Raw genomic sequence first — 15,800 nt, 5'->3', positions numbered from 1 at the left:
GATGAAATTACAAAATAATTTGCAAAAAAAAGTTAGAATGCCGTAAAATGTAAATTAAGACAGAATGCAATGATTTGCAAATCATGTAAGCCTTATATTTCATTAAAAATAGCAAAAAGACAGCACAGCAAAAGTTGAAGGAATGCTTATTTTGAATCTGATGCTAGCAACACACTTCAAAAAGCTGACATATGGGGCATGTTTACCGCTGTGCTGCTACGCCCCTTCTTTTAACAACATTTGGTAAATCTTTAGGGGTGGAGATCAACGGTTGTAGTTTTCAAAGGAAAATGCTGCATTCTTGCTTGTTATAGGAATTCAAAGAATCTCCTCTGTTGTATTTGTCATTTCATAATGCACAAAGCGTTTTCGGTAGGTGACAAGTCTGGGCTTATACAAATTCTAGCAAATTGTGAGCCCATCCAGTTACACTGAAACATTCCCCAATGCTTTGCAAGAGCAGCAAATTCTGTAATGAAATTTCATTGGTAAAACATACAGTATAAATACAAGATCTGCTGCACAGAAATAATAATATACAGTCTTAAACTTTATTGCACTCAAGCTACTCATTAAAGCACACAATAGTGTTCCCTATGTATGGAGATGGCTTTGCACTAACCATCAGCCTGCCTCCATGCTCTTACAAACTACACAGCACAACCAAACAAGCTGCAAGTTCCTCAGCTAAGCTTTCAAAAGCTTCTCCATGTACAACATGGACTTCATCTTGTATAAATACCACTGGCTTACGGTTGATAGTACGATATTTACAAGCTGAATTGGTGCGTAGTATTGCAAAACGGTAGGCAGAGCTTAGATGGCCAATTCAAATTTATTTATGGTGTACCGGGACTCCTGGACTCACCAACTCCTGTATGGCAACCACAGTGTCAGTCTAGTTTATGGCAGATTACACTGGTGGTGCGATCACTAACTGTGTATCATGTGTGTATCATTTACTGCCGAGACTCCCTTATATTCCTACTCATCACACAGCCAATAATGGAAATGTGTTCAACTCCTAAGTGGTTCTCCATCCATCCCCCCCCCCCCCCCCCATGTAATGTCACTCACCACACTTATACATTACTCTCACGTGTGCTTTCTCAAAGGTTTGACAAGTCTGAATTGAAACCTGTATAAACAAGAGTTGTCCTGGAAGTAATAGCCAATGAATAAATTAAATTAAATTGTAATTTTACTGTATTGTAGGTAGAAAAAAAAACTAAAGTCTTGTAAAAGTAAAGGTGGCCACTAATGGTGGCCACTAATGATCCAATCTTTTTCATCCAATCTTACCATTTCTATAGAATATAAGGGAACTGCCTGAATTATCCATTCAATATATTTAACCAATTTACCCTTCTACTGCATAGATTTGTTAAGATTGGATGAAAAAGATTGGATCATTAGTGGCCACCATGACGGTCCAATTTCTAGCAAAAAATAGTTGGAGCGATCAGAAATTCTGATCGGATTGGTTGAAAATAATCTCAGTTGATGGGCACAATCGATTATGAACGATTATAAAAAAAAATCGTCCGACTGGATTTTTGTCAAACCAAAATTTTGATTTTCCTGATTGGTTGTGATAGATAGGAAGCAAAGATTGGTTCGTTGATGGTATAGTGAATGATTTTTCTTCCGATCAGAATTTCTGATCGCTCAAACAATTTTTCGCTAAAAATTGGACCTTTAGTGGCCACTAGTGTTGGGCGAACACCTAGATGTTCGGGTTCGCGAACGTTCGCCGAACATCACCGCGATGTTCGCCGAACATCACCGCGATGTTCGGGTGTTCGACCCGAACTCCGAACATAATGGAGATGCAGAGATGTAGGGACCCCATCTTTGGAATCCAAGTCTAACAATATGTCTTCTACCTGCATGAGACATTTCGTGAAATTCAGACGTTGCTAACGGCCATAGCTGAGATTTATGTACGTCACCATCACTACCATTGAAATAGCCCAAATAAACAGGTTTTTGTGACCCTAGGCTATGACCTCTTTGGCCTAGGGGCCCGAAACTCACCAGTCATGATCCCCCTAAGGGTCCCTACAATGCTAGAACATTTGGTACTGCTGAGCCATTGCCCTTTGAAAAGATGTGAGATTTTGGAAAGTGAAATAGGGAGGCAATGAAAGTCTATGGGGAATTTTACCAATTTTGGACCCCTGTAACTCTGGTTTGCAGAGATGTAGGGACCCCATCTTTGGAATCCAAGTCTAACAATATGTCTTCTACCTGCATGAGACATTTCGTGAAATTCAGACGTTGCTAACGGCCATAGCTGAGATTTATGTACGTCACCATCACTACCATTGAAATAGCCCAAATAAACAGGTTTTTGTGACCCTAGGCTATGACCTCTTTGGCCTAGGGGCCCGAAACTCACCAGTCATGTTCCCCCTAAGGGTCCCTACAATGCTAGAAAATTTGGTACTTCTGAGCCATTGCCCTTTGAAAAGATGTGAGATTTTGGAAAGTGAAATAGGGAGGCAATGAAAGTCTATGGGGGATTTTACCAATTTTGGACCCCTGTAACTCTGGTTTGCAGAGATGTAGGGACCCCATCTTTGGAATCCAAGTCTAACAATATGTCTTCTACCTGCATGAGACATTTCGTGAAATTCAGACGTTGCTAACGGCCATAGCTGAGATTTATGTACGTCACCATCACTACCATTGAAATAGCCCAAATAAACAGGTTTTTGTGACCCTATGCTATGACCTCTTTGGCCTAGGGGCCCGAAACTCACCAGTCATGTTCCCCCTAAGGGTCCCTACAATGCTAGAAAATTTGGTACTGCTGAGCCATTGCCCTTTGAAAAGATGTGAGATTTTGGAAAGTGAAATAGGGAGGCAATGAAAGTCTATGGGGGATTTTACCAATTTTGGACCCCTGTAACTCTGGTTTGCAGAGATGTAGGGACCCCATCTTTGGAATCCAAGTCTAACAATATGTCTTCTACCTGCATGAGACATTTCGTGAAATTCAGACGTTGCTAACGGCCATGGCTGAGATTTATGTACGTCACCATCACTACCATTGAAATAACCCAAATAAACAGGTTTTTGTGACCGTAGGCTATGACCTCTTTGGCCTAGGGGCCCGAAACTCACCAGTCATGTTCCCCCTTAAGGGTCCCTACAATGCTAGAAAATTTGCCACTGCTGATCAATTGCCCTTTGAAAAGATGTGAGATTTTGGAACTGTAAATAGGAGGCCCAATGAAAGCCTATGGGGGATTTTACCAATTTTGGACCCCTGTAACTCTGGTTTGCAGAGATGTAGGGACCCCATCTTTGGAATCCAAGTCTAACAATATGTCTTCTACCTGCATGAGACATTTCGTGAAATTCAGACGTTGCTAACGGCCATGGCTGAGATTTATGTACGTCACCATCACTACCATTGAAATAGCCCAAATAAACAGGTTTTTGTGACCCTAGGCTATGACCTCTTCGGCCTAGGACTGCATTGAACGCGACCCAGGCATTGTGCGCATTCTGGACAACACCAATTACTGGGTTTATACCCTTCTGGATCCACGGTACAAACACAATGTTCCAAAACTGCTTGAAGAAAGAGTCCGACAGGTCAAAATGGAAGAATACCAGCAGACCCTTGTGGAGACTTTAAAGAGGAGATTGACATCCTCCCCCTCCTCTAGCCAGTTGTTCGCCGACAGACTGACTTCCGCAAACCCAGGACGACCAGGAGGGCAGCAAACAACACAAGCCGCAGCTAGTGCCCAAAAGGGAATGGTATCGGCAGTGTCCTTGGAGTGGGAAAATTTTCTGACACCCATGCAGCAGCACACAGAACAGCAAGCGTGCAGATCCACCTCCAACACCGATCGCCTGGAGAAGATGGTCAAGGACTACATGTCAGATGGCATAGCTGTGTTGAACAATCCATCTGCACCCTTCAACTATTGGGTATCGAAGCTAGACACCTGGCACAAACTGGCAATGTACGCAATAGAGGTGCTGGCTTGCCCGGCAGCCAGCGTTATGTCGGAACGCTGTTTCAGTGCTGCCAGAGGCATTGTCACAGATCGGCGTATCCGCCTCTCCACAGAAAATGCAGACCGTCTGACTCAGATTAAAATGAATCAATCCTGGATTGGAAACGACTACGCAACACTCCCGGACCCCAACCAAGTAACACGAACAATGAACATCTGTGATGGGTTAGCGTTTCCGGTCCCTGTTTATTGAACCTCTCATCTGTATTAAATTTATGACTGCATGGCGACAAAACGCAAATTGCTATCCGCACGCTTCTTGTCCTCATGCAAGGCCTGGGTTGTTGTGTCTCAAAGCGTGGCCTTCTCCTCCTGCGCCACCCTCCTCCTGTTCCATCACGTGTGCTGCTGCTGGGTTAGCGTTACCGGTCCCTTTTCCTGGAACCTCTTATATGTATTACATTTATGACTGCATGCCGACAAAAAGCATGTTACCTGTGCAAAGAAAACAGACATTTCCCGCATTTAAAAGACAGTTTTCCCTTTGAAACTTTAAAATCGATTTTCTCAAAAACTATAAGCTCTTTTTGCTAATTTTTTTTTCCTCTTGTACCCACTTCCAAGGTGCATATACCCTGTAAATTTGGGGTATGTAGCATATAAGGAGGCTTTACAAAGCACGAAAGTTCGGGTCCCCATTGACTTCCATTATGTTCGGAGTTCGGCTCGAACACCCGAACATCGCGGCCATGTTCGGCCCGAACCCGAACATCTAGATGTTCGCCCAACACTACACGTGACCCGTTCGGCCAATCACAGCGCTAGCCGAACGTTCGGGGAACGTTCGGCCATGCGCTCTTAGTTCGGCCATATGGCCGAACAGTTTGGCCGAACACCATCAGGTGTTCGGCCGAACCCGAACATCACCCGAACAGGGTGATGTTCTGCAGAACCTGAACAGTGGCGAACACTGTTCGCCCAACACTAGTGGCCACCTTAATACCTTTTAATACATTTTTACAATACTGTATTGTAGACACACTGGAATATATTTACTAAATAGCAGTATGCAGAATAACACCCATAAAGTGCACGGTGAGTAGCGCATAATGCATTGCATATATTGTATTGCATAACACTATACTCATCTCTACTGTAAGACTTTACACACATTATTCTGCTTTTTTTAGAGAACAAGGAAAAATTGGCAGCGGTCCTGATCAGGCTGCATCTGAAATGAATACCAACAGAGGCGTATAGAGCCCCCTAGAGACAAATACACATCTTGTATTCAAAACAGATGCAAACTATGCACTAAACCCTAAACTCAAAATAAAACAGAATGCAAACTTGAAATAACAAATTGGTGCAGCTAGCCATATGTAAATTTATATTTCTATACAACAGGAGGAGGTGGCAGCGCTCCCAAGACTGCATCTGATTGACCAGCAGCATGGATGTGCAGTGTCTAATTATAGGCAGGTTACACAACTTGCATTCAAAACAGATGCAATAAAATGGAGGATGTTGGCTTCCAAAACAGATTGCACAAAGAGTGTTACATACTAGACTCTTCCACTGCAGTTTAGAAAATATACCTCAATGTATCTTCTGATTACTTCTTCACATAATCACCTCCTTTATTTAAGCATTTACCACACACATTTACAAGGCTTTCTATGTCTTTGTTGTAGTAGCATCACACTCCTAAGCTTTGGGTTATAGAGGAATGGATAGGGAAAGGGGGGGGGGGGTGGCTTCATGTTAATGCTGCTGAATAAACAGTTACTGGCATTCTGCAGTCATGTGACAATCAGTGCAGATAGAGGAGAGGTTAGCCTAACAGAAGCAAGGTACATCACACTGAAAACACAGTGCATAATTAAATGGCTGTTATTTTCTGGTCAGCCCTCATATACCTTCCCAGATGAAAAATCTACCAATTAAATGTGCACCAATGCATCTTCATAACATTTCAGATGCTGACTTTTGAACTGTGCACTGATAACAAGCTGAATAGTCCATCTTTTTAGTGGCCCTTAAACATCAATAATTCTACCACATCAGACCTCAGGTCAATTTCCCACTTCACCTCAGTACATCTTCAATTAACTTTGTCCCAGAGAAGGCAGTGGTGCTGCTGAATTATATTTACATACACTTTCTTGTTTAGAAAGTATAGTAATATCTTGCATTTGTGAATGCAGCACACCTCTTCATTCCCTACTGAACTCTGCTGCTCAGCTCATCCACCTCTCCTCCCGCTCCTCTAATGCTGCCCCCTCTGCCAATGGCTGCCAATCTCCCAAAGGATCCAGTTCAAACTCCTAACACTATTATACAAAGCTCTACATAGGCTATCCCCTCCATACATTTCTCCAATAATCTCCAGATATCATCCATCCTGTATGTATATGAGATCACACTAGACTCACACCTAGACCAGGTCTGTGACTCTAGACCTGGAAGCCGGTGCCAACTTCTGCAGGTACACCACTCCTGCCCAACGTGCTTACAGACCAGTAAAGAAGACGGCACACAGAAGGCTATTTCAAGTAATCTGTATTGAGTGCATACAGTTACAGAGTGTCAGGACACGACATGTTTCGGGCCATGCCTTTCCTCAGGTGAGGAAGGGCGTGGCCCGAAACATGTCGTGTCCTGACACTCTGTAACTGTATGCACTCAATACAGAATACTTGAAATAGCCTTCTGTGTGCCGTCTTCTTTACTGGTCTGTAATCATCCATCCTGTAACCTTCTCCAATAATCTCCAGATATCATTCATCCTGTAACCTTCGCTCCTCCCAAGAGAACCTCCTTTTGTCCAGCTTGGTTACCTCCTCTCACTCTCGCTTCCAGGACTTCTTACAAGTGTCACCTCCCCTTTGGAACTCGCTCCCACAGCCTATTCTTCATGCTTCAAGCCTGAAAATTGTACATTGTACCCTCAGACAAGCTTATAATTTGCTATAGTTAGAATGTAAAGCTCTCTGCCTCATCCGCTAACCCCTTTGTCTACTCCCCACTACCCTCTAGATTGTAAGCTCACAAGGGCAGGGACCTCCCCCTTTTTTTTCTGCTTCTGTGCAATTTATCAAATGAACATCTTTAAGTATTGGTGATGTTATTCAAACTACACATCATTTGTATGTATCAGTACTTGTGTCATGTATCTATACTCTCCATTGTTGTATGTTTTGCACGTTGTCCAGCACTATGAAATATGTTGATGCTCTATAAATAAAAAATAATAATTAACTGTGTTTACTGTTTTTTTGTTGTTTTTTCTACCGAATTGTGCGTATTTTAATGCAGTGTTGCCTGAAGACCCAAAGATCACACCAATTTCACAGTGAGAAACCTAATTCTTTAATTGTTGCACTATTTGCCTGCCATAGCGTTTATTCAAGGGATGTCCCTCTTCCCATTTTCACTTCTGAAAAACTCAACTTCTCTGGCGTGATCAGTTTTGACCAAAATTTTTATCTATCTATCTCTAGTTAGCAGTAGCTGTGGTAATTGTCCAGTTAATCAAATACCCAACTAACCCTTCCCCCACCCCAACTACCAAGTTAGGAGATTTGTTGTTAATCAGTAGAACACATGTTTATTTTTGCATTTAACCAATATTTGCACTATTAATAATTAATCCTAATCCTTATTTCACCAAAGATGGCTAGAGTGTTATTGATAACAATGTTTGCGGTGATTAGTTGAGAAAAACGTCTATCTTGGTCCAGAAAGGGACTATTATAGTACAGGATTTCCAGATATGTGTGTATGAGCATAACATTTTATTGCATCTCCAACAGAGAGACTTTTGGAAAAAAAATTACTATCCAGCATTAGATATCAACAGTTTATTATTTTTAGTTGTTGCTCCTGTTATTTTGGATTGCGTGTGACCCATATATTTTGAAATATGCATTTCTATTTTTATTTGCTCATTTTTTTCATCCAATTCCTTTCCCCATCTACTAATAACCATGATTTTATTTTCAGTTTTTTGGTCTGGTTTGCTTTTGAATAGCATCACTGAACTCAAATAACCAGGATAGGATCTCAAAAGCATGAAAACAGCAAATTCAACTAAAATAATATCAATTACATGCTAACACTGCCCCGTAATATCTAATTAAAAAAATAAAATATGTATTTAGCACCCATCCATAGAGCTTCAGAGATTTGGCTCAGGTGCAAAAATAAACATTCGCATTCACAAACCCTAAATTATATCTGTGTACTAATATAGGCAGTGGCTCCTTCCCCCACATCCATCCTCAAGAGGTACTTATTAAATGAATCAGAGCCTTTTTATACTCTGCTAACAGAGGCACACAGTGTCACATAGCATAGGCTGGAATACTGCCTTGTCACTAGAAATATAAAGCTTGAGGCAGAATAGTATCTTGTACCTCCGTCACATAGCCTGAGCCAAAACAGGACTTAGGGCCTCAGGGCCTTGTACAGAATCCTGACATTTCCACAGTGCACAAATACATGGAAGAAAGACTACCTGACATAGTACGTGTTGGGCATGCATGTACGCACATGTGCGCGCGCGCGCACACACACACACACACACACACACACACACACACACACACACACACACACACACACACACACACATTCAGCAGCAGAGTAGCGATGGTTTCCATGACAATGGGACTAGTCCACAGTACAGACATTAGTCTAAAGCTTAAGGTCCATAAGCACATCCAATTTTTATTGCAGATGACTGGCCAATTTTACCACTGCGATGTAGTATGAAGGCCAACAGATTTTGAATACTAAAGCTGGGTACACACAAGATAAAAGTCTTTGAAAAATAAAAGATGAAAGATAATCTGCAGATAATCTTTGTAAAAAAAAGTTCACAAAAGACCTCAAAAGATGCAGACGAAAGATATTTATCTCTCAATCTTTCAAATTCATCTTGGTGGATCTGATCTGTAGATGACCTTTCCGATAAACAAGGTGTGTATGAGATATAAACCATAAATGGTGTTTCGGGGTGCTCCACACTCTGTCACTATGCCTATAATTTCTGTGGGTATGCTGCAAGGTTCAAATGCCACAACCAACATGTACATAAAGTTTACTGTCAAAAATAAACCTGCGCTGCCTCAAAGTCTACTAGCTGCATCAAAAATACAAATGTCCAAAAAGACCGTATCAGCTGGTAAGCCCCCTCTGCATCCGTTCCTCAAAGTCCAACTAAGTGCAAGTGCAACTAAATGGACTAACTAATATACTATGAGACTAACTAATGACTATGAGATTAATAAAACAAGTAACGCTACTCATAGTATATTAGTTAGTCCATTTAGTTGCACTTGCACTTAGTTGGACTTTGAGGAACGGATGCGGAGGGGGCTTACCAGCTGATACGGTCTTTTTGGACATTTGTATTTTTGATGCAGCTAGTGAACTGTGAGGCAGGGCAGGTTTATTTTTGACTGTAAAGGTGTGTATGAGATCTTCAGATATTTCTTAACGTTTGTGTGCACTCACATGTGTGAAAAAGAAGTAAATAGACTACAAAATATTTCTTGGGTCTTTTGCAGGAATTTTTTTGCAAGTGTACAGCGTCTTAGAAAGATCAATCTTCCAAACCTCCCAGTCAAACCTATGCAACAGATTAATTCCTCCGTTTGCAAAGATTTTTATCTGATGGTAGTACTCAGCTTAAAAATAGACTGTGTGGGTATGCTCTCGTACTCAGGGCCAACACTTTCATAGAGGCAAGGAGAGCAATTGCCCCAGGGACCTCCAAGGTGCCCCACCTCCCCTCCAGCTTAGGTTTTGTATTCCTCCGACATTCTGTGAGATTTGTGCTCTACAGACTTTTCCCCTGCAGTATTTTCTAGCTGTACACTGTGAGATATTTTCCATCAATCAGCCATTTCATTCAATAAACCCATCAAATCATATAAAAAAATAATACAAACTAGGGTCTTAGTCAATCAATTTTGATAAAACTATTGACTGAAACTCAACCAGAAAAGGTGATTATTTTTAATCGAGCATGCGGGAAGATGGACGAAAGCCTCATTGCTTCAAACAACATCAAGCAATACAGAGTCGGTGGTGATCACAGTTCACGCGATTCAGGCGACGGCAGCATTATCCCCTATGGCAGAGTTCCCCTGCTCGATTTGCCTGCGAGGTAACTCTACGGATTTGGCCCGATTTCCGCTCTAGTGGAAACGGGCCCTCCAGTTCTGTGAGAAGGACTATATCATTCAGTTGAGACACTACTACTTTTAGATTGTAAGCTCACAAGGGCAGGCCTCTCAACCTTTCGTGTCTTGGAATGGTGTTTGTCATTTTATTCATTATGTTACTTTTGCCACTATAATTGCTAATTCTGTATTTTGCACCAATCCTGTATTTTGCACCAATCCTGCATTTTGTACCAATTCTGTGTTTTGTATATTGGTGTGTACAATTGTCTGTATTTTGTACCCTATGTTTTTTTCTTATTTTGCACAGCATCACGGAATATGGTGACGCTTTTTAAATCAATAATAATAATACTTTTATAGGTGATACACAGAGACTGAAACTGCGGGATTCTTAAAAAAAAAAAGTCATTTTTAGGAGTATAATACAATTGTTTATCTGAATCTCATTAGTTTATTTTCACCTCAGGTTTCCTTTAGTAAGTGGCAATAATCCCTTTTACAGGTTGCAATTAAGATCTTAATTTATACACACGAACTCACATATAGCAATTTGAGTTGCTTTCATTAAGAATGAGTTGTCTAAATTATATGAAATTTAAGTTAAAAACACATCCCTGGCATGAATTGAGAATTCTCTGTTTTCACATGGAGCCCTGTGCTGTTTTGCATGCTGCCGTTGTCACACACAGCTGTAGGCGGCTGTGCTTATAGACATTGATTCACCTCCCCCACTGATGGCTAGATGTACACTTTTCTGAAACGACTAGCTGAGTGTTGTCATTTTTATGACTAGCTGACGTAAAAGAATCAAAGCCGTGTAATGTCCAGTGCACACGGAGTTGTGTGAGTAATGTATTCTACTGGGGAACATTACAGAAGGAGAAAATAACAGGTCTGCAGCCAGACTCACCACATTATAAAGTAACGCAATGACTGCTATGTATGTGTGAAGTGGGCCACCTGAAAGATGCAGGTCACGGCCAAAGAAAATACATGAAATGGATTTGTCCTCTAAGCAAGGTTGCACAAGACACCAGTAAGAAATGATGTGACAGATCGATTAGTGGGAAGTAATACTGGCTCACGAAAACTCAGCTAATTCTCTGCTACTCTGAATATATGGGAAAACAGTTCCTATCACGTTATTGTATACAACCATTTCTGCATTGCAACTAGACAGTTACAGATCCCTTACATTGAACTTGCATATGTTTCCAGACTTAAACTGGCAAGCAGAAGCACTGTTGGCATGCGTGACGTGTCAGCCCAGATGGCTGGGCCATTGCTCAGTTAGAGGAAATGCCAGGGCTTGACAGATCTGGGAACCAGGCTTGGCAGCAAACAATGCTGCAGGTGCAAGTGAAACAAAAACTAGTAAAACAGAAATTGACTCACAGGGTCAACATGTGTGGATGCTCTGATCTTCAGGCTTTGCTGAGTGTAGTGCGCCCAGCGGCTATAACCTATGAGGCCTATGATCAATGGTTTGGGAGTTAGCAAATACGTCATCTACATTCCAGTTTGCAAATGCCAAAGTTAATAATAATGCTAACATTTGTATATCGCTTTGCCCTTGTCGTATTCAAGGCACTTGAAAGCTGCAGCCACTAAGGGTGCACTCAATAGGCTGCTCTGCAGTGTTAGGGAGTCTTGAACAAGGACTCCTTACTAATAGGCACTGGCATCAGCCAGGATTTAGACCATGTTCTCCTATGTCAGAGTTGGTGCCTAACCATTACACTATCCTGCCACGTGTGCCATATTTCCAACTGGATCTTTATATTTTGAACAAGCATATAGGGCAGGGTGGGTCACATTCTATAAAGTGTGTGTAGATGTGAGGGCACTCAGTTAAAACATTTAATGGACCACTATTGTAAATTTAATGTTAATTTTATAATGGTATAATTTGAAAAATAGCATTTCAATATGCATGGCTGCATATTTTATTTTCCAGTCAAAAAGCAGCCTTCCAGTCAGTGAGCTCAATGCCTCTTATCAGCTCACCGCTGACTACTTGTGCAATGGAACAGACCATGTTTAGCATAGGTGAACTAAACACAGATTAACAGAAAATAACCCTTTCTGTTTTTAAATTCATACACATGTAGTGTGTAATGGCTTTGGGCTTTTTATCAGCTAATTGTTTTACTGCCTTCTGATAGCTGAGCAACAGGTCTTCGCATAAATTATAACAGTGAAGAATACAGAGAAGTGAGAGGGTTGCAGATGTTAACCTCCTGGGGATACAATTATATCGCCCAGGAGGTGGCGCAGCACTATTTTTTAAAAATTTTTATTTTTTAAATCATGTAGCGAGCCAAGGGCTCGCTACATGATAGCCGCTGTGCAGCGGCATCCCCCCACCCCCTCCGATCGCCTCCGGCAATCAAAGCAAACAGGAAATCCCGTTCAGAACGGGATTTCCTGTTTGGCTTCCCCCGTCGCCATGGCGATGATCGGGATGACGTCATCGACGTCGTGACGTCAGAGGGAGTCCCGATCCACCCCTCAGCGCTGCCTGGCACTGATTGGCCAGGCTGCGCACGGGGTCTTGGGGGGGGAGCGGTGCGGCACGGCGGATAGCGGCGAATCAGCGCGGAGCGGCGGCGATCGGTATATACATGCAGCTAGCAAAGTGCTAGCTGCGTGCAACAAAAAAAAAATTATGCAAATCGGCCCACCAGGGCCTGAGAAATCCTTTGTGGCGGCTTACCCCGAGCTCAGCTCGGGATTATCCCCCAGAGGGTTAAGCAATCCACTTTAGCTACTGATCGAGTGCTAAACATCAACTCTTTAGCTGCTGAGGCGTGGCTGAAAAAAGGGGGCCGTGAAAAAGGGCCTGGGTTATTAACGAATACTAATGTTACATGTCATAATGTTTTTGTCAATACTGCTTATCCCAACCCTACCCTCATACAGAACCCTCCCCAGGTGGTACCTAAAACTAACCACTCCCCTAGTGGCGCCTAACTCTAACCACCCCCTCCCGTGGGGCCTAACCCCCCCCCCCCCCGGTGGTACCTAACCCTAACCAACGCCTGATGGTGCCTAACCACCTCCCCTAGTGTTGCCTAAAACTAACCTCTGCCTAGGTGGTGCCTAACCCTAACCACTCCCCTTGGTGTTGCCTAACACTAAACACTCCCTCTGCAGAAACGCACTTTAAGATATATTAATGATAATAACTTTCAAAACGTAAAATCTATACTTATTAACGTAATAATATGACAAAAACTATAACATTATAAACTTCTAAAACGATAACTACCTCAAAAACTATATATATATATATATATATATATATATATATATATATATATATATATCAAATTATAATCTTATTAAGGAAATTCTTCGCGGCACCCTTTTTTCGGCGAATTAACGATAATTGCATTAAAGTCTATGGCGGCGCCCTTTCTGTCCACCCTCATCCGGCGCCCTTTTTTCCTGCTCCCCTGCTGAGTGAGTGCTAAACATCAACTCTTTAGCTGCTGAGACAAACACACACATAACTGACAACACCACAGAAATATAGTATTTGTTTATAAAATGCAACAATCCTATTCATCCTGCAGCTGTTGTTCATCTCTATACCCTCTATTCCTTCTTATATAGACTGTTCCCAAAAGTCTATGATGCACATTCACTGTAATGATGTGTACTTCAAAAGTTGTGGAATATTAAATAAATCAGTTTTTAAAATGTTGATGATTTTGATTAGGACTTAATGTGTCATCAAATTCACAATATTGATCCTTAAAATTTCCTCCCCCCCCCCCCCCCTCTGTTCTACCTAATATTATGCAAGGTGACATCTTTCTTCTTTATCTTGTACAATCATTACTCTGTTCAGCGATATAACTATATGTAATTGGGTTCCGCAGAAAAATCACTATTCGACCACCTGACCATCTAAGTTTCGCCTCAGAAACACTGCCTCTGCTCAGAAGTGTGCATGACACTGACTGCTTTCCTAGTTTTTCCAAACAATAAATACAGTACTACTAACGCTAGGTATATGCAGGCATTTATATTGGGCAAATATACTAAATTATGTTGCAATCTACAATGCTTCTGAGCACTGTTTTCTGCTGGCCCCATAGCAACTCCTTAACTACTTAACGACCGCTCCACGGAAACTGGCGTGGACGCGGCAGCAGCCCCAAGACCACTCTACGGCAATTGGCGTAAAGTCCTGGGGTTTTGCAGGAGATGCGTGCACGCCGCTGTGCACGCATCTCCACTTGTACGATCACCGCTAGGAGACTGTTAAACCGCCATCTATTAACATGGTACAGCGCTGTACTGGGGACAGCCGTGTCACTCGGCTGTCCCCTGGGGAGACTCAGCTGATGTCTATGAGAGCCAATCACTGGGATTGGCTGGCGGGGTAAGGGAGGGATGGTGGGGAATGTAAATTAAAGAAAAATGTCATTTTTTGATAAAAAATAATAACAATAATATTTATAAAAAAAAAACATCCCGGCAGGGATCAGAGCCCACCAACGGAAAGCTCTGTTGGTGGGCAGAAAAGGAGGGGGGGGGGGGGTAAATCACTTGTGTGCTAGGTTGTACGGCCCTGCAGTGAGGCCTTAAAGCTACAGTGGCCTAATTTGTAAAAAAATAGCCTGGTCACTAGAGGGGGTAGAGCCTGTGGTCCTTAAGTGGTTAAAGGTTAAAGCGGGATTGTCAGACACAAAATCAAATTCCATTTATCCACTGCTCTGTGTTTATTATGTAATCTACATGCAGTCTGCATTACAAGCATTCCAATATAATCATAAATGTTTCTTCTGTAATTAATCTTATCTCAGTCAGCCTGGCTATATTTTAGTACATTGCTGAGGAGAGAAAAGCTTGTTATCTCCCCTCCCACATTCCTGCTCCTCACTGATTGGCTAAAGCAAGTTCAGACAGACTGAGGCTCGGAAGGGAAATATCCCTCACCCCTCTGCAGAAGCTGATAAAATACAATCTATGCTGTTATCACATGTGTTTACAAAGCAGGCTAGATATGACAGTGCAGTTGCTAGGGGAAAAAAGGAGTAACATCAGGATTGGCTTCAGTCCGAGGCAGTAAAGATGGAAAATGCCTGGAACTGGTTTCTCTTTATTTACTATATAAAATTCCCTAAAATCAAAAAGTGGACAGTACAATACATATGTTATGTAAGTAGAACAACTATTTATATACTTACACATGTGTTTTTTCCTAGGACAGTATAGCTGTCTCCACTGCTTTAAAGGACAACTGTAGTGAGAGGTATATGGAGGCTGCCATATTTATTTCCTTTTAAGCAATACCAGTTGACTGGCAGCCCTGCTGGTCTATTTTGCTGCAGTAATATCTGAAAAACACCAGGAGCAAGCATGCAGATAATCTTGTCAGATCTGACAAAAATGTAATACACACCTGATCTGCTGCATGCTTGTTCAGGGTCTATGGCTAAAAGTATTAGAGGCAGAGGATCAGCAGGGCAGCCAGGCAACTGGTATCGATTAAAAAGAAAATAAATATGTTAGCCTCCAAATACCTCTCACTACAGTTGTCCTTTAAGGTTCGTACACATGGGTGCAAAAATCCTCCAAAACAAACAATGAACGACTCATCATTCAGATATTGTTC

General features: G+C 41.9%; 1 protein-coding gene across 1 annotated transcript in view; it reads right to left on the bottom strand.

Annotated features, from left to right (window-relative positions):
* LOC137570555 (guanylate cyclase soluble subunit beta-2-like) overlaps positions 1–15,800 on the bottom strand; it is a 95,399-nt gene that overhangs the window by 57,034 nt on the left and 22,565 nt on the right. The gene's annotated exons all lie outside the window — the stretch shown is intronic.

This window comes from Hyperolius riggenbachi, chromosome 4 (assembly GCF_040937935.1).
Source record: "Hyperolius riggenbachi isolate aHypRig1 chromosome 4, aHypRig1.pri, whole genome shotgun sequence".
Classification (NCBI taxonomy): domain Eukaryota; kingdom Metazoa; phylum Chordata; class Amphibia; order Anura; family Hyperoliidae; genus Hyperolius; species Hyperolius riggenbachi.
This window is presented reverse-complemented; position numbering and strand designations above follow the sequence as displayed.